The sequence below is a fragment of the Benincasa hispida genome, chromosome 5 (genome assembly GCF_009727055.1).
Source record: "Benincasa hispida cultivar B227 chromosome 5, ASM972705v1, whole genome shotgun sequence".
Classification (NCBI taxonomy): domain Eukaryota; kingdom Viridiplantae; phylum Streptophyta; class Magnoliopsida; order Cucurbitales; family Cucurbitaceae; genus Benincasa; species Benincasa hispida.
The window spans coordinates 63,347,358-63,371,595 of NC_052353.1; the positions used below are offsets into that span (position 1 = coordinate 63,347,358).

Here is a 24,238-nt window from a genome sequence, read left to right on the forward strand (position 1 = left end):
CCCCAAAAAGGTAAGCATATTGAGTTGGCAATCTGGCCACTCTCACCCATACTAATCAAAAGACTGCCCTCAAAGGCAAGAGTTCCCAAAACACTCAGGATTGAGGTCGTGTCACCTATGGTCATTTTGGTGAGATGTAAGTCTCTATTATCAACAGTATTATATATAGAGTCTAATGATCTCGTGGTTCGGTCTAATACAAACTCTTTGTATAGACAGCCCCGCTCGCACGTCTCCACATGAATGGTCAAGATCTACCATCTGTAGTAGTTTACAACACTTGCAAACCTCTACAAAGCGAGCCGTATCCGTAGTGTCACCAGGATCAGGTATCCAAACTTAATCCTTATACTACAGACCTATTTAGGTTATCATTTAAGTCATGATCCACTTGTATATCACATATACATGCTTAAGTTCACATAAGATAACCATTGAACTTTGTTTATTGGATATGAATAAATGCCAGAATGAAATAATATTTATTTTATTCATCAAACAATGTGTATCATTACAAACAACGAGACTCCGGAAGAATTAGGACACCAATCCCAACATGCATGACACCTATGGGGGCAAGCCAAAACGAAGATGGTCACCTGAATTAATGCATGGGTGGTCCTGAAAAACAGCTTACAAATTCTTTTTTTAAAAAATCTTCTTTTATAAGAGTAGCATCTAATTCATTACTAGTTTAGAAAGATGAGAATATTTTGGGGGGAAAAATGAGTTACATTGACAAAGGCTTGTTGAATTTGAGATAAAACGCATTCTTTTTTTTTTTCTTAAACAAGGAATAAACCTATATTTGTTTCAAACACCAACGTTAATATTTATAAGTTAGCATGATGAAAGGTGAAGCTAGCACATTAAGATGATGGAGATATGATAAGGAATTATTTTTGGAATACTCGAAGAGCATTGTTCAAAATTTGGGGTATGATAACTTGTAGAAATACAAGTTATTGTGTCTCAAAAGTTGTTACAATTAGGATTCTTAATGATTAAAACACATTTGTCTTAAAGGAAAATGTGTGGAATTCCTCAAACACTACTAGCCTTTACAAAAACATTCTTTAGGATTTTCAGAAAATTCGCTAAGTGTCGCAGGCTCAACTAACGCAAAGACATGCGTCTGAAGGTTGTCAAAGCAGAAAAGATATATTGGTTCATGTTGTTCCTGTTAAATCACCACTTGAAAATATGGGTATTTGACTATTAGCATTTGGAAAGCAATTGAACTGGAAAACGGCTGACCAGGGCATGGAACCTAACGCATCTACATACATTTGGTTTGTAAACAAGCATTTCTCATCTTAATCTTTACCCACACTCTTGCATGTGTTCATCTTACTTGGATCAACACATACCCCTAGCATTTAGCACCGTTCTTTCATTAAGCCCTGTGTTTCACTTGAACTATTGTGTTTTCTTGTATGCATGTAGTAAGGTTAGTGTAGATGAACTTCTCTCGCATTTATTTAGAACCCTTCTGCAACTACTGCAATGTAAGGTCTGCGTCAGTCTAGCATAAATCTCTATGTTCGACCCTAGACTTACCAGGAACCTGAGTTAGATTTATACTTGGATCTAACTCAGGAAAAGCTTGTATGCATTATAAAGAGTGTAACGCATCTCACCAACGCATCACTCAATCTTCTTACCTAGAGAAGTAATTCACCATTCATCTTCATTCACCTCAATCTTGCCTTACATATTTATTTATAATACACATCTAGTGCACATCACGAAGAACGAACAATGATCCACCTGTATGTCACCATATATATGTTTAAGCTAAATAACCTAGGGTCTTAGTTTATTGGATTGAGTTAATGCACATATAAAATAACCTTTATTTTATTAATAATAATTCATTTATACAAGTTTACAAACTACAAGAATATAAGAGATTTAGGACACCAAATCCCAATAGTCTTTACATGAAAACCACGCTTTTGAGCTTGTGAAATTGTCTAAAGGAAAATCTGCACTGAAAATTAAGTGGGTTTATAGAGTGAAACTAGTGTAAGACCGAAATGTCCTTTTTATAAACAACCAAGAAGGAGTTAGTTAATTGTTAGTTGTTAGCTATGAAGGAAATCTAATTAGAAATCCTTTGAGCAGCAGAAGCGGATCGTTTTAAAACCCATTTAGAATGAACGTAACTATTACAGTCTTAAACGAAAATGAGCACATTATGCATAATTAAAGGATAGAGTATGCATACCTTTGAAGAACACTTCTTAGAGTATACCTCGATCGTTCTCCAATGCATCCAAAGAAGCACTCAAACGCAACGAATAGAACACGATCTCAACAAACGCCTCGAACCAACCGAGTCCAACTCGATCCTTGAACGAAACAAGAACACCACCACAAGTGTTACCTTGGTATTCTCGGTGTGAGAAATTAGAAGTTGTGGACTCTGTATAATCTTGGATTGAGGAAAGTAGGAGGTAGACGATCGAGTAGACGAGCGAGTAAGTGGGAGATAAAGATTGTCTATCGTATAGACGATGTACTCGATCATTTAGAAGATGAAGCCTATCGTATAGACTTTGTTACTTCATCGTGTAGCAACGATTAAGCAAGTAACTATCGTATAGTAAACTCGTAGCTGGATCATGTACGCTTTCAATGCTATCGCTTAGTAAAAATACTTTTTACTTGATAGCCATTTTCGTGACATTATTTCTGAATGAATCATCAATCTAATTTTGGAAAACCATTTTTCTTTTATCTCATAGTTACCATAAGACGTCCAATAACCTCCCACTCAATTCGGTTATTGGAGAAAAAGAATTAATTATCATATAATTAATATATTATAAATAAATATGATAACTAACTTATCATATTATACTTATAACTGATAGTTTTAATATTTCATCATATGAAACATATAAACCATAGTTATTTAATATAAATCATATTTATATTAATTTCTCCAATTAATGTATCTAGTACATCAAATCAATTATATCACATATAATTAAATTTCCTCTTGTTAATTTGAACAATTCAAACTAACCTAAAATCTGATTCTCAACTTGAACCTATTGAGCTACCAAGGGGACCTTATAGACTTGTAGCTTGAAGCCCTAACGGTACATGAGTCACTGACTAAAATCTTTAGTCACGAGATCCACCATCTGTTAACTGTTGGTCGGTCCACTAAAGACCGACAGCTGCACTCTTCGCACAATAAATATATTTTTGTGTATATATAACAAATCAACAGTGCGATGATCCTTCACAAATTGCTTGTAAGTACAATTGGGCAAATTTACCGTTTTGCCCCTATAGTTACATCTAACTCCTTAAGTACCACTGATTCCTATAATGAACAATAAGTCATAGTCCTACTATGACTGAGTCCTCTCTTAAAAAGAGAGGGTGTGACCACTATGTTCAAGACCCGTAATCAACTCTTAAGAGAGCAATTTATCTACTTACACTTGCTTCGAGAGCAATTTATCTACTTACACTTACGTTATCATGTGCTAAGATCTTAAACAATGTTGGATTGCATTGGTGAAATATGTTAAATTGCGTCAATTAAGCATAAAATTGATAATATTACAGTCGCATGCGTCCAACGCATTAGAACAGTTGATTTTTATATTTTTGTGCAGAATATGCGTTAATGCAATGCAAAGATTGCGATCATAGGAATTCATTGGTCGAGCGCAACTTCACCGCAAGGCTTTGCGTTGATCTTGCTCGCAAACATTCATCCAAGAAGAATCGTCGCAACTTGATCAGCCCAACATGGTGAGCGCATCAGGGGGAAAGGATAATTAAGAGTGATGGGATAGAAAACTAATGACAGTCGGATCTAAATTAAGTTGACAGCCGATAACCGTCACAAAGTATATTCAGCTTTATCAGTGATAATTATTCGACGNAGAAAGCTGATGATAGTCGGATCCAAATTAAATTGACAGCCGATAATGGTCACGAAGTACATTCAGCTTTATCGGTGATAATTATTTGACGCGTCAATCAGGAATTAAAGTTGTCCCATTTGTACAATCGGGAGAGAGAAACCTCCTTTCATCATGGAAGCTCTATAAATACCAAGTGCATTCTTCAGAGAAGGGGTTAAGCAGTCGATTAATTCATCACTTTACAAGTTCACGCCTCTGTCCATAGTTTTCTTTCATTTTAAGGTGGACACGAGGAAGAAAGTGTGCCGGTAGGTCGTTCTGGTAAGCTTGGGAAAGCACCGAAAGCTCCAAGACAGAGAGAGAGCTGACGCTTGCGGAAGCGGGAACATTTTTAGATCAGAATAGAGATTCAGTGTAAAAAGCCTCGGTCAGCAAGGAATTGCTACCAGGCTCTCTACCTTTACTTTCAACTGTCATTTTGTATTATTTATAAGAATGGAATTTCCTTCTCTATATTTGTTCACTCTGTTGTTCACGCATGAGTAGCTAAATTAGTTGAATGGGTTAAGAAGCAATTAGCTAGCATAACGAGGGAATCTTCATTCTTGCGATTGTCCTGTTTATGAATACTTCATTCGTCTATTAGAGATACTCGTGAGGGTAGTCTAAGGACAGGATCTAGACTTGGGAAGGTCAAGTCAGAATCTAGGTTTGGAAGAACCAGATTATAACGCATAAACAAGAGATAGGCGCTTAGGAATGAGCACTATTTGTCATTAATGAATCGAATGTATGTTAGCGATAAGATATGATTGTATGCGGTCACCTTGCTTTCATGCATTTTGCATCAAGGTATAGGAAAAGAGTAGAGACTTAGGGATAAGCTCTATGGACATTTTGCATTCAACACATGCGTCCTAGACTTAGGAGCATCGCATTTACATTGGAAAATGACTTCCTGTGCATTGTTGTAACATGATCGCATAGTCTGACGGATTCCCGAGTAACGCTAGCTAAAAATCTTCTCAACCTGTTCATCACATACTCATTGCATCTATCAACGCAACTATCTTTCTCAAATCTATCGCCATTATTTACTTCTTTTTCATCAACGCAACAACACACCCAACACTTTATTTATTTACTTGGTTACCATAAAGTTTTCATAAACATTACCAACGCATCTATTTTCACAAGTCCCTGTGTTCGACCCTGGACTTACCAGGAAACTTAGGAGAATTTACACTTGAATTCCGCTGGGGAAACTTGAGTGCACAACGTAATCCATCAATGCATATCATCCATATTTTCATTCAATAAAATAACACATCAAGTTTTTGGTGCCGTTGCTGGGGACTTGCCAGCTAAATGTTTGTTAAGTTTTGTGTCTCTGCGAGCAAACTTTTTATCTTGGGTGTATTGCAACTTTTGCGACCAGGTTGCAAACAATACTGAAGTGTAGGCGATGTGCTGAAAGCCAATGTTGACCCCAAGGTAGAAGGGCAATCAGTCGCAAAAGAACTGAAGGTAGTTCTAAGCTCATGGTGGCCAACATGCGCCCAACAATTGTCGGAAGTTCCAATGGTCAGGGCAACTTGACCCAAGCAGTTGAGAGCCATCTCTTGCATGGAAGACTCCTTGCGGTGACAACACTCCTATTTTTCCAGGGACGTCTTCTGCTTTATTTTTACTTTGCTTTCTTAGTATAGGTTATTTTATTTTATTTTCATTGTTATTTTGGATATATGGCTACTTCCTTGGTTGTGGTACGTTTGCTCTTGTAGGTGCAACACTAAGTCTCCTCGGTTCGTAGTTCAATGGAAGAATTCCTTTCACCCTTCAATGCATGGCTTCAATCTCGTGGATTCCAACGCATGAACGCATGCGTTGTTCCATCTAAAGCTCTTCTCTTGTTATCTTGTATGCCTTATCCTTTTGAAATCCTTTCTTTCCCGATTGCGTTGTTTTGCGATGTTTCTATGAAGGTACGTATAGTTCACCGCATTTTCTAACTAATCAATGAAAGGCATTCTTTATGTTTATTAGTTTCTTCAAATTTTGGAAGTCTTGAGTTTTATCTTGTGCAAACCTTTGTTCAAATATTTATTAATGCATTCTTGTAATTTTGTCTTTAGCTTTGCGATGAGAATGTTGCCAACCTCTAAGTTTGGGGGTTGCAGTAGTTTCGGAGAATTGCATTCATTATATTGCGATCAAAAGAAAAAAAAAGAAAAAAAAAAGTTGAAGTGAGCTTTTAAGAATAATAACTCCACTGTCAATGCAATGGGGAAACCCTTGTTGATAAGAGTTAAGCTGTGAAAGGCACTTGCTCGAAGTTGGATATCTGCATGACACACGTAGGGGCAAGCAAAAACGAAGGCAAGTCGCCAGGATCAGCACATAAGCGCAACTCCTCTATCAGGCGCAAACCAAAACAAACGAAACAAGAGTTGAGTTGAATATGTAACGCAACGGAAGTTGGATGCCCGCATGACACATGTGGGGGTAAGCCAAAACGAATGGCTTAACCAGGTTCAATGCCGCAAAGGAAAGCATGAAGGTGAGTTAGAATTTCTTGAGTATAATGCATGCTTGAGGACAAGCATGATTTTAAGTTTGGGGTGTGATGACATGCAGAAATGCATGTCATCTTAGGCCTTTTACTTAGAATTATGAAGGTTGTTAGGCAGAATATGCGTCGATCATGATAGGAATTCATAAGAATATGAACTTGCGTCGATCGACATGTCGAATCTCGGCTAACTCGTTGTTTTACGTTAATTATGTGTTCAATGTTCTATCTTTGTAGCTAATGCAGGAAATGAACGCAAACGCAGCAATCGAACCACCGCATAGACGACCGCATGCGGAGAAACACTCCATCGCAAAGGCAAACACATCGATCAACGCATGGATGTTGCGGTCATCGTGTAGAGTTACGGTATTAAGCGAATGTGGCCATTGAATGATTGCAGTTGTACGACAACGCAACTAATGGGATCAACCCAAGGTAGGTGGAATGAATGCATCAACGCATCTATCTTGAGAAAATCCAAAAATGATGTTGACATTTCACCTACCACTCTATTAGTGGCAGAGGTTCAGAAAGGACGAACGCACCAAATGTCAGACTCAGAGCAGTCCAATTAATGCTGTCAGCAACCCAAGCTCTATAAATAGAGGCCGAAGAGCTGAAATTCAATCATCTGGAGATTATCCCTCAATCGGGGATTTTCCTTACGATCCAGACAAAATGCCTGAGAAGACACCTGAGAGTTCTTCACCTCTTTCATCCATTCTGAGTGATGACCGGAGTTAGATCTCGAGAGAGTCAGCTCCTCCACCCATCTATGGCACCAACGGCAGCCTTGACACACATCCGTTGGAAGTAAAGCTTAGCTTCCAGCCGGTCATTTTTTTTTCCTTTCTTTTCCCTACATTGTATTGTATGAAATTTTTGAATTAAGAAATTAATACAATCTGTTTTCAATGCATTTCTCTATTCCTTCGACTCCATCTCCATCTTCTTTGCTTAGCATCTTTACTTTCATTGCAGCACTTAGTGGGATTACTTGGATATTGCATACTTAGTCATATGGATTCGGAATATGAAGCATGTAGCAACCCACCGAGAGGTGTACGTTGCGTGAAAGTGTGAGTAAGCTTATTTGCTTAGTGTGAAGCTGCTACAATGCCTATCTATCAGCTAATGCATTGCTTGTCTATGAGTGAAGTCAGCAACTATCAACTGCCCAGGAGTGTAAGTGGTTGGACGCATTAAGCAAGGTATGCGTTGTTCACTAGGGATAGTAACAATCTTGCGTCAACCAAGTTCATGCGTATGTCTTGTCTTATGTTGTGCCCAACACCCCTTTAGAGCTACTCGAGAGAGAGTCTAAAGAAAGAACCTAATGACTCGAGAGAGCTAGGTTAGAGTCTAAACTCGAGAGAACGAGATTAGATCGACATAAGCAAGAGATAGGGACTTAGAGGTAAGCTCTGTTTGTCAACACTGCATCGCATGCACCCTAGGAATAGGAATGATGATATGTGGTCGCCTTGTTTGTGTATCATCGCATAAACAAGAATTAGAGGCTTATGTGTAGGCCCTATAGACACCTCTGCACATACATTGCATGCGTTCTAGCATAGAAATCGTAGCATTCGCACCGAGAGGTGGTTTACTATTGTATGAGTGTTGCATGATCGCATTAGTTTGTGTTGACTAGGGTTGCCCTTGCGGTCACTCTTAAGGGTTGCAATGAAAACATCTCCACGCATTTTATCTATTTCCCATACATTTATTTCATGTCAAGGTTTGTCGCATCTCTACCTTTCATGAATATTCTCATTGCGTTGTCTGTTAGATAGGAGTAGGAGTAGGATTAACGTAACAATATCCCCTCCATTCTTTTATTCAACCGCCGCATGCACAATCACTGCAAATATATAGTTACAAGTCCCTGTGTTCGACCTCAGATTACCCGAGAAACTTGCGTCCATGTTATACTTGGCGTGAATGCAAGAAAACTTGTGGCAGGACGCATGGTCATCGCATACATTTATTAACGCATATTCATTCCAACGCATGACCATCGATGCATGACTATCAATGCATATCTTAGGAACATGCATCGCATACCGCGTCCAAGGGAAGTTGGTTGTCGAGTAAAATGGACTTCCAATTCCCCTGTATCAAGTTTTTGGCGTCGTTGCCGGGGACTTCGGCAAAATAGTTTGTTAACGGTAATTTTTGTGATTTCTTTGCAGAACTCTCAATCTCTGGCGAACTACGACCCGGAGATTGAGAGAACATTTCGAAGGAGATTAAGAGACCACCAATAGCAACCACAATCAGACAAAGAAGAGATGGCGGAGGAGCCTGGAAATGGAGCACCAAATGATAATAATATCATGGCGAAACTGATTCTGTTGGTAAACGATCGTAATAGGCCCATTAGAGACTATGCATCGCCAAACCTCTATGATTTCTCTCCGAGAATCATGAGGCCTTCCCTCGACGGAAGTAGATTCGAGATGAAACCGGTGATGCTGCAGATGATCCAAATTGCAAGTCAATTTAGAGGAAGGCGTGGTAAGGATCTGCACGCCCACCTCCGAAGTTTTATTGAAATCTACAATACTTTTGTGTTCCCAAACATCTCTGCTGAAAAAGTTCGACTAACGTTGTTCCCATTTTCTCTATATGATCAAGCTAGGAAATGAGCTTATTCGCTCGAACCAGGAGAGATTACTTCTTGGGAACAGGTAGTGGAGAAATTCATGAAAAAGTATTTTCCACCTATTGAGAACGTAAGACGAAGAAAGCTTATTACTAATTTTGAACAAGATATGGACGAATCACTCAGAGATGCTTGGGCGAGGTTTAAAAGGTTTGTCCGGGATTGTCCGCATAATGGACTACCAGACTGACTTCAAATGAAAATTTTCTATCACGGTTTGAATCCCGCTTCCTAGACTACTGCCAATGCAGCAGCCGCTGGTGGTCTGCTTGAAAAAATTTACGATGAGGCAAAGAATATCCTAGACCGCATCTCCAAGAACCATGAAGACTAGAGGGAGAGTGACCAGAGATTGAGACTTAAATATTCTGACGCAAACAACAGTGCCATTGTTTCATTACAAATCCAAATGACCGCAATGATGAATTTGATTCAAGGAATGGCGATCAGCAGCCCAACACCGCAAGGTGGGCAAATTAACGCAATAAGTCAAAATACCGCAAGGTGTACGACTTGCGGTGATGGGCATACGATGGAAGATTGTTCGCAAAATCCACAATCTGTATATTTTGTAAAGAAAAATCCCTTTTTAAACACTTACAACCCCAGGAAGAGAAACCACCCCAAATTTTCCTGGAAGAATCAACAACAAAATTTTCAATCTGTGGCAAAAAAAGAAGGGTCACCAGGATTCTTCCAATGCAACAACGGTCAACAGAGCAATCAAGCAAGTAGCTTAAAACAACCACCGCAATCCTCTTCTCTGGAGAGCCTATTGAAGCAATATATAGAGAAAAACGAGACAGTGCTTCAAAGTTAGGCTACGTCCATCCACAACGTCGAATTGCAAATGGGCCAGATTGCGAGTGAGCTGAAAAGTAGACCACAAGGGGCATTGCCAAGTTCTACCAAACTTCCACACAACCCAGTGGGATTAGGTAGGGAGCAATGTCAGGTTGTGAGATTGCACAGTGGAAAGACTGTGGAGGGAGAAAAGAAGAGAGTAGAACAACTGAGCCTGAGATTGCGGTAACGCAAGAAGAAGAAAGAGAAAATGAAGCAGTAGAACCTGAGGTTGCATCGACCTCAAAGTCAAATGAAACGGGAACCGTGAAAGTTCAGTTACCACCTTTCCCTTAGAGGCTAAAGAAGAAGAAAAACGAAGAGGTACAGTACCAATGCTTCTTATCTATGTTAAAGCAATTACATGTTAACATTCCTTTCAGTGAAGCAATTGAGGAAATGCCTACCTATGCCAAGTTTCTGAAGGACATGGTAACTAGGAAAAGAGGCACTGAAAAATTTGCCATGGTGGCATTAGCGCAAAGTTCCAAATCCATTATCCCACTGAAGATGAGTGATCCTGGGAGCTTCACTATTCCTTGCTTCATAAGAGGACTCTATATTGGGCAAGCACTGTGTGACTTGGGGGCCAGCATAAATTTGATGTCGCTGTCAATTCTTAGACAATTAAATGTGAGGCAACTTGTGCCCACATCAGTGACTCTCCAATTGGCTGACAGATCTCTAGTTCATCCAGAAGGTAAGGTGAAGGATGTGCTGATCACGATTGATAAATTTATTCTGCCAGCTGACTTCATCATTCTAGACTATGAGGCCGACAAAGATGTGCCCATTATTTTGGGGCGACCTTTCCTATCAATGGGTTGTGCTCAAATTGATGTGCACAAAGGAGAAATCACTTTGAGTATAAACGGACAGAAGCTCAAATTTAATATAATTCGTGCCATGAAATTTCCGGATGAAGAAGACCTGCAAGATTCTGATGATGTCCTGAATTCGATTGAAGAAGAAAAGTCTGATGAAGAGTGTGAAGAAGAGGATGCCAACGCATCCGTAACTGCCTGCAATGCGATCGTAGCAAAAAAAAAAAAAAAAACAAAGAAGAAGAAATGATTTCAACACAAGAACAAGAGCCAAAAGAAGAAAAAAAAACAATGTAACCTTCCTCGTGGAACCACCAATACTTGAACTAAAGACCCTACCAACCCATTTGAAGTACGCATTTCTGGGGTACAATGAGAAGCTGCCAGTGATAATTTCCTCTGTGCTCAACGAAGATCAAGAGAATGCGTTGATGAGCATTCTCAAGAAACATGTGCGAGCAATTGGCTGGACGCTCACTGACATCAGAAGAATTAGCCTTGCGTACTGCATGCACCACATTCGTCTTCCACAAAGCAACAATTGAAAATCAACGCAGACTTAACCCTACGATGAAGAAGGTCGTAAAAAAGGAGATTATCAAGTGGGTGGATGTGGACATTATCTATCCCATAGCAGATAGCACGTGGGTCAGCCCCGTGAAATGTGTGCCGAAGAAGGGCAGAATGACGGTAGTCCCAAATGAGAAAAATGAACTAATACCGCAAAGGACCATCACTGAATGGTGCATATGCATGGACTACCGCAAGTTGAATGTGGCCACAAAGAAAGATCACTTCCCTCTGCCATTCATTGATTAAATGCTAGACAGACTAGCAGGGAATGATTTTTACTACTTATTGGATGGGTATGCCGGATATAATTAAATCATGATAGCTCCTGAGGATCAAGACAAAACCACATTCACCTGCCCATATGGGACATTCGCTTTTCACCGCATGCTGTTTGGCCTCTGCAATACGTCGAGCACATTCCAGAGGTGTATGATGGTGATCTTTTTAGATTATCTCGAGGACTCAGTGGAAATATTTATGGATGACTTCTCCGTATATGGAAACACTTACGAAGTCTGCCTAGCCAATTTGGAGAAAATTCTAAAGAGATGTGAAGAGACGAACCTTGTGCTTAACTGGGAAAAATGTCACTTCTGGTGAAAGAGGGTATAGTGTCGGGACACAAAATCTCCCAGGAAGGGTTGGAGGTGGACAAAGCAAAGATTGAAGCAATTGAAAAACTCCCACCTCTAACCAGTGTGAAGGCTGTGCGAAGCTTCTTGAGGCATGCTGGATTCTATAAACGATTTGTCAAGGACTTTTCTAAGATTGCACGATCACTGAGTGCGTTGTTAGAGGTGGATAGGAAATTTGAGTTTGACAACAATTTCCTCAACGCATTCAGTGTATTAAAAGATGCATTGATTACCACTCCCATACTAATTGCGTCGGATTGGACAATGCCATTTGAAATCATGTGCGACGCAAGCAGGTATGCGATGGGGGTTCCATTAGCGCAAAAGAAGAAAACTATTTTACACCCCATCACATATGCAAGTAAAACTCTAAACCCTACTCAAATAAATTATACCACCACTGAGAAAGAACTCCTAGCTATAATTTTTGCGTTGGAGAAATTCAAGACATATTTGTTGGGAACCAAGGTATTCATTCACACCGATCACTCGTCAATCAAATATTTAACGACAAAAAAGGACACAAAGCCGAGATTGATCATATGGGTTCTCCTCCTTCAAGAATTTGATATCGAGATAATTGATCGGAAGGGGACAGAGAATCAAGTTGCGGATCACTTGTCTAGACTGAAAAATCCTGAGTTTGACCGCAATGAATCTGAACTGAGTGTCGTGTTTTCGAACGAGCAGCTGTTCCACATAGAAGAATTTCCCTGGTATGCGGACATTGTTAATTATTTGATTTGTGAACAATTTTCTGAAGATTACACCTATCAGCAACACAAGAAGCTCAAGCATGAATGCAAACATTATTATTGGGATGAGTCGAATCTATATAAAATAGGTGCAGACCAAATCATTCGATTATGTGTACCAAATGCCGCTCAACAACGCATATTGTCGCAATGCCACGACTCGCCATATGGTGGGCACTTTGGAGGGCAACGCACTGCAGCCAAGGTTTTGCAAAGTGGATTCTTTTGGCCTTCATTATTCAAGGATGTGATTGACTACGCAATGAAATGTGATCGGTGAAGGCATAGGCAAAATTTCATGGAAGAACGCAATGCCAATGAACACCATCTTGGAGCTGGAATTATTCGACGTATGGTGGATTGCTTTCATGGGGCTATTCCTTCCTTCGCATGGCAAGCACTATATTTTATTGGTCGTCGATTATATCTCCAAGTGGGTAAAGGCAATAGCATGCACTGCAAGTGATGCGGCGGTAGTCTCCCAGTTCCTCAAGAGAAATATTTTTACTCATTTTGACACTTCTCGTGCCATTATAAGTGATGAAGGATCACACTTTGTCAATCACAATATCAAGGAGTTATTGCGTAAGTACAATATCCTTCACAAAGTGGCCACCGCATACCATCCGCAAATGAATGGCCAAGCTAAAGTGTCCAATCGTGAAATTAAATTGATCCTTGAGAAGGTAGTAAAACCTTAACGGAAAGATTGGGCAATAAAGCTTGATGATGCATTGTGGGTAGTCAAGAAGTTGAATTTCGATTTAAAGAAAGCAGGGGAAGTGCGAAAATTGCAGATGGTTGAGCTAGAAGAATGGAGAATCAATGCATATGAGAATGCGAAGATTTATAAAGAGCGCACCAAGTGCTGGCATGATAAATGCATATGCGCTAGAAACCTCCAAGTCAGGCAAAAGATCATACTTTTCAATTCAAGATTGCGGCTCTTCCCAAGAAAATTAAAATCGCGCTGGTCCGGTCATCATCAAAGAAATATTTCCAGATGGTGTGGTGGAACTGATCACCGAGGATGACAATCGAACATTCAAGGTTAATGGAAAATGGATCAAGGCATATTGCAGAGGAAATTTCCAGCCAGAAATAGCCTCCGCAAAGTTGAAAAATCTAGACTACCCTCTTACATGACTTTTGAACTCTCTTTCCTTTGTCACTTTACTTTTATTCAAGCTATCTGTATCTTACTCATTCTTATAATTTCCTTCTTTCTTTAAATAATAATAATAAAAAAAATACTTGTTGTTTTGTTTTAAAATCATTTGACCCTCTCTTTGTCTATTTACAATGATTAAGGCACAGGATTGCGGAGATATTACCAGAAGAAGCAAATGATCTCACTCCATCACCGTAATCCACAGAAGCAAAGATCGCCGCAAGGATGGATGCATCAATACACACTGTGGGCAACAACGCAAAATTTGGGGGTGTACTCTTCCTTATCCTTATTTTAAATTTTGCGTTATCACATTGTATTTCACTTTTCGAAGTTTTATCACCGCATCCTCCTTGATTACCGCAATCATTTAACAAATAGATAAATTTAGTAGTTTACCGCATTCTATTTCTTTGCCAAGTATGATTTCAATGAGGACAAATATGCTTCTATGTCTTTCGTATATATCAAAGTCAACTTAATCTTAAGATAGTCACCTCATGAAGAAGTTAGGGGTTTGCTAGCTTTCTTTCAAACTCTCTTTACAACGCATTCTATGACTATTGCATGACTTATTTTAATTTCTTTTGGCAATGAGACATTGCCGCATATTAAATTTGGGGGTGAGGAATTTATTTTCGACCTTGCTATATATATTTTGAAAATAACAATTCCACTGTCAACGCAATGGGAAACCCATGTTGATAAGAGTTAAGTTGTGAAAGGCAGTTACTCGTAGTTGGATGTCCGCATGACACACGTGGGGGCACGCCAAAACGAAAGTAAGTCACCAAGATCAATGCATAAATCAATGATCGCAACTCTAAAGCCAAATCGGTATGAGTTTAGTCTGAGAAAGAGTACATTGCTCGTAGTTGAATGTTCGCATGACACCCCGGTGGAAAATTTTCTTTTTGAAATAAATCATGCGATGTTCTGGAATTTAGTAAAGTCCTTTTGAAAGTTAAGCTTGCAATCCCTAAGTCTTAGAAATATTTTAGGAAGAGACTTGAACAAGACTTAAGGAAATTCTGGCATATAGGATTTGAACGAAGTGTTCTTGAGAAATCTAGGAAAAGAACTTTGCGGTTGACTTGCTAAAGGAATCTTTAGGTTATGCTTGAGGACAAACATTGTTTAAATTTGGGGGTGTGATAATGGGCAAAAATGCACGTTATCATAGTGCTAAGTTCTTAAACAATGTTAGATTGCGTTTATGAAATATGTTAAATTGCGTCCATTAAGCATAAAATCTATAATATTGCGGTCGCATGCATCCAACGCATTAGAACAGTTGATCTTAATATTTTTGTTCAGAATATGCGTTAATGTAATGCAAAGATTGCGATCATAGGAATTCATTGGTCGAGCACAACTTCACCACAAGGCTTTGCGTTGATCTTGCTCGCAAACATTCGCCCAAGAAGGATCGCCGCAACTTGGTCAGCGTAACATGGTGGGTGCATCCGGGTGAAAGGATAATTAAGAGCGATGGGACAGAAAGCTAATCACAGTCGGATCTAAATTAAGTTGATAGCCGATAACGGTCACGAAGTACATTCAGCTTTATGGTGATAATTATTCAACACGTCAATCAGGAATTAAAGCTGTCCCATCTGTACAACCGGGAGAGAGAAGCCGCCTTTCACCATGGAAGCTCTATAAATACCAAGTGCATTCTTCAAAGAAGGGGTTAAGTAGTCGATTAATTCAACATTTTACAAGTTTATGCCTCTGTCCATAGTTTTCTTTTATTTTAAGGCAGACGCGAGGAAGAAAGTGTGCCGGTAGATTGTTCTGATAAGCATAGGAAAGCACCGAAAGCTGAAGATAGAGAGAGGGCCGACGCCTGCGGAAGCGGGACATTTTTAGATCAGAATAGAGATTCAGTGTAAAAAGCCTCGGTCAGCAAGAATTACTACCAGGCTCTCTACCTTTACTTTCCACTGTCATTTTGTATTCAACTTATTTATAAGAATGAAATTTCCTTCTCTATATCTGTTAACTCTCTGTTGTTCACACATGAGTAGCTAAATTAGTTGAATGGGTTGAGAAGCAATTAGCTAGCATAATGAAGGAATCTTCATTCTTACGATTGTCTTGTTTATGAATACTTCATTCGTCTATTAGAGATACTTGGGAGGGTAGTCTAAGGACAGGATCTAGACTTGGGAAGGTCAGGTCAGAATCTAGGTTTGGAAGAACCAGATTATAATGCATAAACGAGAGATAGGCGCTTAGGAATGAGCACTATTTGTCATTAACGAATCGAATGCATGTTAGCGATAAGATATCCGTAGTGTCACAGGGTAAGGTATCCCTCCTTTATCCATCTACTACAGACCATTTAAGTTATTACTTAAGGCATGATCCACTTGTATGTCTCACATACATGCTTAAGTTACATGAAATAAACATGGATTTTAGCTTATTGGATTTGAGTAAATGCTTATAAAATAACATTATTTTATTAATAACAATATGTTTACAAAAATTTTACAAACTATGAGACCACAAGAAAAATTAGGATACCAATCCCAACAATCTCCCATTTATCCTAATGCCTTGGAGGACTAAGGTAAATACATAAAAATAGTACAATATACAATAAACTAGGGCATTCTCTATACCCAGTATCATCTCCCACTTGCCCTAAATAAGGTGCTGCATATCTCATAGACCCAGACTCTCCAGATGACTCTCGAACACTTTAACCGTGAGAGCCTTTGTAAACGGATCAGCAATGTTGTGCTCCGACGCAATCTTCGTGACTATCACATCACTGTGATGCACAATCTCCCTGATCAAATGATACTTCCGTTCAATATGCTTGCCTCTTTGGTGACTCCGAGGTTCCTTAGAATTTTCCACAACTCCACTATTATCACAATAGAATGTGATCGACAAAGACATATTTGGAACAACTTCCAAATCGGTAAGGAACTTCCTTAGCCAAATAACCTCTTTAGTAGCTTCACAAGAGGCTACGTATTTGAATTCCATAGTAGAGTCCATGATGCATCATTGCTTGATGCTTCGCCAAACTACAACCCTTCCGTTCAGAGTGAACACTGACCTTGATGTCGATTTCCGAGAATCTCTATCAATTTGAAAGTCAGAGTCTGTGTATCTTGTCAGGATCAAATCCTTACCTCCATACATGAGTATATAGTCCCTCGTTCTCCGAAGATACTTGAGGATCGTTTTGACCGCCGTCCAGTGATCTAATCCTGGATTGGACTGATATCGACTGAAAATCCCTACCGCATAGCAAATGTCAGGTCTAATACATAACATTGCATACACAAGGCTTCCTACAGTCGATGCATAGGGAATCTATCTCATTTCCTCAACATCTTGAGATGTCTTAGGATATTGCTCCTTAAACAAAATAATTCCATGCCTGAAGGGTAATAAACCCCTCTTGGAATTCTGCATCGAGTACTGGATCAATATTTTGTCAATGTACGATGCGTGAAACAAGGCCAACCTTTTATTCTTACGATCCCTTATGATCTGGATCCCTAGAACATACTATGCCTCTCCCAAATCTTTCATTTGGAATTGGGCAGCTAGCCACGTTTTAATGTCAGCCAGAAAACCTACATCGTTCCCAATGAGTAGGATATCATCCACATATAGCACCAGGAAAGCTACTGAGCTGTTGATGATTTTCTGGTAAATACAAGGCTCATCAACATTTTGATTAAATCCAAATGATTTGATCACACTATCAAATCTAATGTTCCAAGATCTAGATGCTTGTTTCAGCCCATAAATTGACCTATTAAGCTTGCAAACCTTTTGCTCTTGATCTAGAACAATGAACCCCTTGGTTGTGCCATGTAGATGGTCTCCTCAAGATTATCATTCAGAAAGGCAGTCTTGACGTCCATTTACCATATCTCATAATCATAAAATGTGGCTATGGACAGGCTGGTAGACTTCAACATGACAACAAGTGAGAAAGTTTACTCATATTCCACTCCCTCAACTTGGGTATAACCCTTTGCACGAGTCTAGCCTTAAAAGTCTGCACATTTCCATTTACACCTCATTTTCTCTTGTAGATCCACTTACACCCTAGAGATTCTACCCCATCAGGCTGATCCACAAGTTTCCAGAGGGAATTGAAGTACATAGATTCCATTTCATGATTCATGGTTTAATCCACTCATCTTTGTCAACATCCTCCACTGCTTGCTTAAGATAATGGATCCTCCACTCCATCATCAGACATGATGTTTTGGGCTTCAGTCAAACCTATGTAGCGTTCTGGTGGGTTCGCAACCTTCCCACTACGTCGAGGAGACTCAACTCTTGAGATGGTTGACTAGATGAACCGACATCAACAACTCTTATTAATCTATCAGTCTATTCAACAACTCTTGTTGAACTCTCAATAGTCTCACTATAAATCTCATTTAAAACAAGCTTACTACGTGGTTTATGATCTTGGATGTGGTCTTCATCCAAGAAGATAGCATTTGCCAACACAAACGCCTTGTTCTCACTTGGATCATAGAAGTATCCACCCCTCGTTTCTTTGGGGTAGCCTACAAAGAGGAAAACTTTCGAATGCAGTTCCATCTTTTTAGGGTTAGCCACAAGCACGTGGGTCCGACATCCCCAAATCCTAAAGTGGCATAAACTACCTTTATGGCCTCTCCATAGCTCAAAAGGTGTTTCAGAAACACTTTTCGAGGGAATATTGTTCAAATTGTAACATGCAGTCTCCACTGCAAATCCCTAAAACGAGTTTGGAAGATGAGCATAACTCATCATAGACCGAACCATGTCCAATAGAGTTCTGTTTCTCCTTTCTGATACACCATTCTACTGAGGTATACCTGGGGCCGAGAGTTGGGACATAATTTCATGTTTTATCATATAGTTCTAGAATTCTAAGTCCATATACTCTCCACCATGATCAGATCGTAGTGTTTTTATCTTCTTACCTAACATGTTTTCAACTTCAGCTTTATACTCTTTAAACTTTTCAAAGGTGTCAGACTTATGTTGCATTAGGTATAAATACCCATATCTTGAATAATCATCTATGAAAGAGATGAAATATTCATATTCACCTCGAGCTCTTACACTCATCGATCCACAGAGGTTTGAATGTATAAGCTCCAAGGTTTTCTTGGCTCTATAACCTTTTCCAGTAAAAATTCGTTTGGTCATTTTTCCTTCAAGGCATGATTCACATACCGACAGAGTTTTCTTCTAAACTATTTAGAATTCCACATTTCACCAACTTCTCAATCCTATTGAGGTTGATGTGACCTAATCTTAGATGCCAAACATGGGCGTTTTCCTTAGGAAACCTTTGGTCTTTTTGCAGTTTTCGTTATTTTGAACATTTCAGTATTAAGCAAGGCTTTTATGACTAACGGCCTTAGTATATACAAGTTATTTTCCATTGAACCAAAACCAATCTCCATACCATTCTTGAAAAAAAAACACTTTATTCTCAGAAAAGGATACGGAATAACCTTGTTCAATCAGACAAGAAACTGAGATTAAGTTCATCTTGATATGAGGAACTACATAAACATTATCCAATAACAAATAATATTCTTATCCAAAAATAACTTCATCCTGCCTACAGCAATAGAGACAACCTCACCAGTACCGACTCGAAGAGTCAACTCTCAATCTTCCAACTTTTTCTAGGAACTAAATCTTTGATAGGTGGAACTTACGTGATTAGTAGCACCTGAATCAAGTATCCAGGTAGAATCATCATTCTCTACCAAACACGTCTCCAAGACAAATAAATCACATTTACTGTCTTTAGACTTCTTCCTCTTCTGGAGAGTAATGGGGTCAGTATCATAATCTATATAAGCTTCAAGTTCTATTTTAGAGAACAATTCTCGCCGATGAACTTCATCTGAGTCAGCAACAATTGTTTTCTCTTTTAGTTCCTTGACATTCAAGAAAGATGGGAGATTATCTTTAGAATTGACACTACTGGTTTCTTTGTCATCCATCCTTTTTTGCTCAAAAAGTAAGAATTGACATTCAAACAATTCTTGCAACGAGTTCATGATCTGACATGCAATCACCATGTTCTCAAACCTTTTGGCTAATACATGAGGTATGCTAGCCAAAATGTGAAGTTGGGCCATAGAATTAGCCTCCATCCACACCTCATATGCATTACGAACATTTCGCGGTGCATCAAGGGTCGGGACTTGAGGACACTCCTCAACCATGAAAAATTCGAGGTCATTTATCACGAAATACGTTTTAACAGACTCTTTCCAATGTATGTAATCGGTCAAATTAAAAGAGACAACTAACAGAAAATCAAACAATGACATGTTGCTGAAAAAAAAAACACATTGATCTACATTAGATTTTAGCAAATACTCTTGAAAAACAAGATCTAATTTGGTTTAGCAAAATCTAAATGAACCCCGTGTGACATCTAATTTTGCAATGATGCTTCAGTGGTTTAGGACAAAAGCCACAAAAAGGCAGTCAATTTATCCCTCATCTGAATTAAGACACTCTCAACCAGTTGTTAACACTAGAACAACTATTGTTCCTATAACAACTAGCCATCATTGATTTAGTCAAGAAATCATTAACTTGCTTAACAATTTCCCGTAAGTGTGATCCTTTAGTTTAGATCCTAGAGTTCCGCCCCAAGCAGCCAATCCGAAGGGAAAAATCCGATTGGGGCAAAAAATAAACCGACCCTATCCATTTCTGGATTTCACCTTGATATTGACCAACCGCACAAACCATCCGAAGGGGGAAGCTCCCAGGGCGCCACAAGGTCGTGCAAGAAGATCTCATGGTGCAAACTAATGAAGGAGACCGTGGGACATGTTGACATACATCTTTCACCCACTCACTATAAATACTCTCTGGTTCCACCTTGATATTGACTCATGCAAATACCATTCGAAGGGGGATGCTCCCAAGACACCACGAGGCCAAACATGAATCTCACGGTGTGAACATTAAGGGAGAAACGTGAGTGGAATTGACATATCATATATATATATATTCCTCACACTGAGTATTTTAAGAACCTAGGATTTAGTTTACTTAGAAAAACACGGGTAATGACTTTAACTAAGTGACTTTTTAGGTTTACCCAAAAGTAACTCTTACTTTGGAAAGTTAAACAACTTTTGATCATCATTCATTAAACACTTTAACAAAGTCTTTGATCAACTATTGCATGCTTGTAGTAAATCTATCTAATTCACCTTTCTAGGTAGGTTCCCAAGTAGGGGTGTTCCGTTTCCGTCAGCTTAAATACCCTAGCCTAGCCAAAACTAGCCTTAGACAAAAGGTCCTTTATAGATAGATTTATTACAAATTTAACCTTTTATTTAAATCAATTTAATCCTATTAAACCGATTTAAAAACTTAGGTATCTAATCTCATTAGAACCATGAACTTCGGTCTATCTCAATCAAATTTTAAAACCCTTTTAAAACATGAGTCCACCTAAGTTCGCATGCAACTCTTTCTTATTGATTTTTATTCTAATTTCCATTATAACTCTTATAAAAGGAAACAACTAAAACCAACCACAATGAAAAGCAACACATTCATAACTCTTATAACTAAGCCTAAGTGTCATGCTCCATGCATTGTTCATTCATTACTACTTTTATATAACTCTTATATAACAAAGTAATGAAACAAGTATACATGCTCTCATACACCCTTATACTATAACTCTTATAATATAAAGATGATGCATGAATATGCTCAATGCATGCACAAATATAACTCTTATATCATATGATGCATGAGCATGCTTTCTTGTAATTTATTCATGATTTACTATATTATAACACTTATAATATATGATGCATGAATAAATGCATAGCCCAAGGTGTGTTTTAAATCTATATGTCATACATTATGGCATATAATAAACATACATATCATGTATATTAGATAAAATTTGATGAACCGGGATAATTAGCTTCAAATCCTTAAGAATAAAGCTAACTGTTACAAAGAGCATTGAGTCCACCAGTTCAAACAGGCAAACCGGGTCTTGAACGGTCTGGGCCAAACCATGTCTCCTTGATCGTGTAACAGCTCTTTGTGATCGTCTAGCAACGCTGTATGAGCATAAACGATCGTTTAGCAACGATCGAGTACCTTTGACTATGTGATGAAGCATGAAGGTTACGCGATCACGCAGCGCACATCGTGTAACGCATGCCTTAAACGATTAAGTAGACGAAAATGATGCGGTGAAGCATAATCGTCTAAATGATCGCAAAGCAAGCATAAAGTATCGTATACTGGGTGATCGTGTAGCCAGTTACTATGAGATGAAGCATATTGGACTACACGATCGTTTAGTGCACGCGCCTGTTAAATGATGAGTGTTAAAAGCTCTATGTAATCGTTTACCTTAAGCGTCCACACGATCGAGCAACCAATGCTACACGATAGAGTAAACTCTTTACTCAATCATTTAGCATCAGCTATACGATTGTTTAGTAAATACTACACGATTGGGTAGAACTATTCTACACTACCATTTAGCCAAATTTGAACGATCATTTAACCTGGACTATACAATGTGACTAACCTTTGGTCTTCTTCCTCGATGAGAATAGCATCTCCATGCTTCGAAATTTCATCAAGAACGACTAAAAAAACTTCAAACACTTTGAATAAAGACTCGATTACGTGTTAATTATATCCAAAAACGCAGGGGCCCTTACAAATTAACACTCTGTAAACTTAAAGAAAGCTTTAAATAGAGGTAATCATTCCGCAAACATCCATCAACACATCCACAAACACATTTAACTCTTAAACGCATTGTAGAAAACTTAAAACCCACCATGACGGTAAAAGAAGTTCAATACAATGATGGAATTTGGAATATCATAACAACCTGGCTCTGATACCAATTGAAGAAAATCTAATTAGAGATCCTTTGAGCAGTGGAAGTGGATCATTCCAAAACTCATTAAGAATGATCGCAACTATTACAGTTTTAAAGGAAATGAGTAGATTATGCATAATTATAAAATTACAAGTATGCTACGAGAAAGGAACAAGCAAGTGATAGAGTATGCATACCTTTGAAGAACTCTTCTTCAAGTATCCCTCGATCGTTCTCCAATGCGTCCAAAGAAGAACTCGAACGCAATAAACAGAACACTATCTCAACAAACGTCTGAATGCACCTCCAACCCAACCGAATCCAACTCGATCCTCGAACAGAACTGGAACTCCACTACAAGTGTTACCTTAGTATTCTCGGTGTGAGAATCTAGGAGGTTTGGGCTCTGTATGATCTTGTTTGAGGAAAACAGGAAGTAGATGATCGAGTAAGTGGGAGATAAAGACTGTCTATCGTATAGACGATGTACACGATCATTTAGAAGATAAAGCCTATCGTATAGACTTTACTACTCGATCGTGTAGCAACGATTAAGTAAGTAACTATCGTATAGTAAACTCGTAGCTCGATCGTGTACGCTCTCAACACTATCACTTAGTAAAAACACTTTTTACTTTATAGTCATTTTCGTGAGATTATTTCTGAATGAATCATCAATCTAATTTTGGAAAACTATTTTCCTTTTATCTCATAGTTACCATAAAATTTCCAATAACCTCCCACTCAATTCGGTTATTGGAGAAAAAGAATTAATGATCATATAATTAATATATTATAAAGAAATATGATAACAAACTTTTCATATTATATTTATAATAATTGATAGTTTTATTATTTCATCATATGAAACATATAAACCATAGTTCTTTTTCTATTTCATGGTATTTAATATAAATCATATTTATATTAATTCCTCCAATTAATGTATCTAGTACATCAAATAAATTATATCACATATAATTGCATTTCCTCTTGTTAATTTGAACATTTCAAACTAACCCAAAATCTGATTCTCAACTTAAACCCATTGAGCTACCAAGAGGACCTTATAAACCTGTAGCTTGAAGCTCCAATAGTACGTGAATAATTTACTAAACTCTTTAGTCACGAGATCCACCATCCGTTAACTGTTGGTCAATCAACTAAAGACCGACAACTACACTCTTCGCACTGCAAGTATATTTCTTTATCGATATAACCAATCAATAGTGCAATGACTCTTCACAAATCGCTCGTAAGTACAGCTAGATCAATTTACCATTTTGCCCCTAAAGTTACATTAACTTCTTAAGTATCACTGATTTCTCTAATGAACAATGAGTCATAGTCCTAATATGACTGAGTCCTCTCTTTCAAATAGAGGGTGCAGCCACTATGTTCAAGATCCGGAATC

The 24,238-nt window shown here is 38.5% G+C and overlaps 1 non-coding gene across 1 annotated transcript; it reads right to left on the minus strand.

The window, feature by feature from the left end:
• Positions 1–9,209: 9,209 nt before the first annotated feature.
• LOC120078910 lies at positions 9,210–9,316 on the minus strand. Its single transcript, XR_005482185.1, has one exon. It is a non-coding gene; the product is annotated as a small nucleolar RNA R71 (small nucleolar RNA).
• Between the last annotated feature and the right edge of the window lie 14,922 nt (positions 9,317–24,238).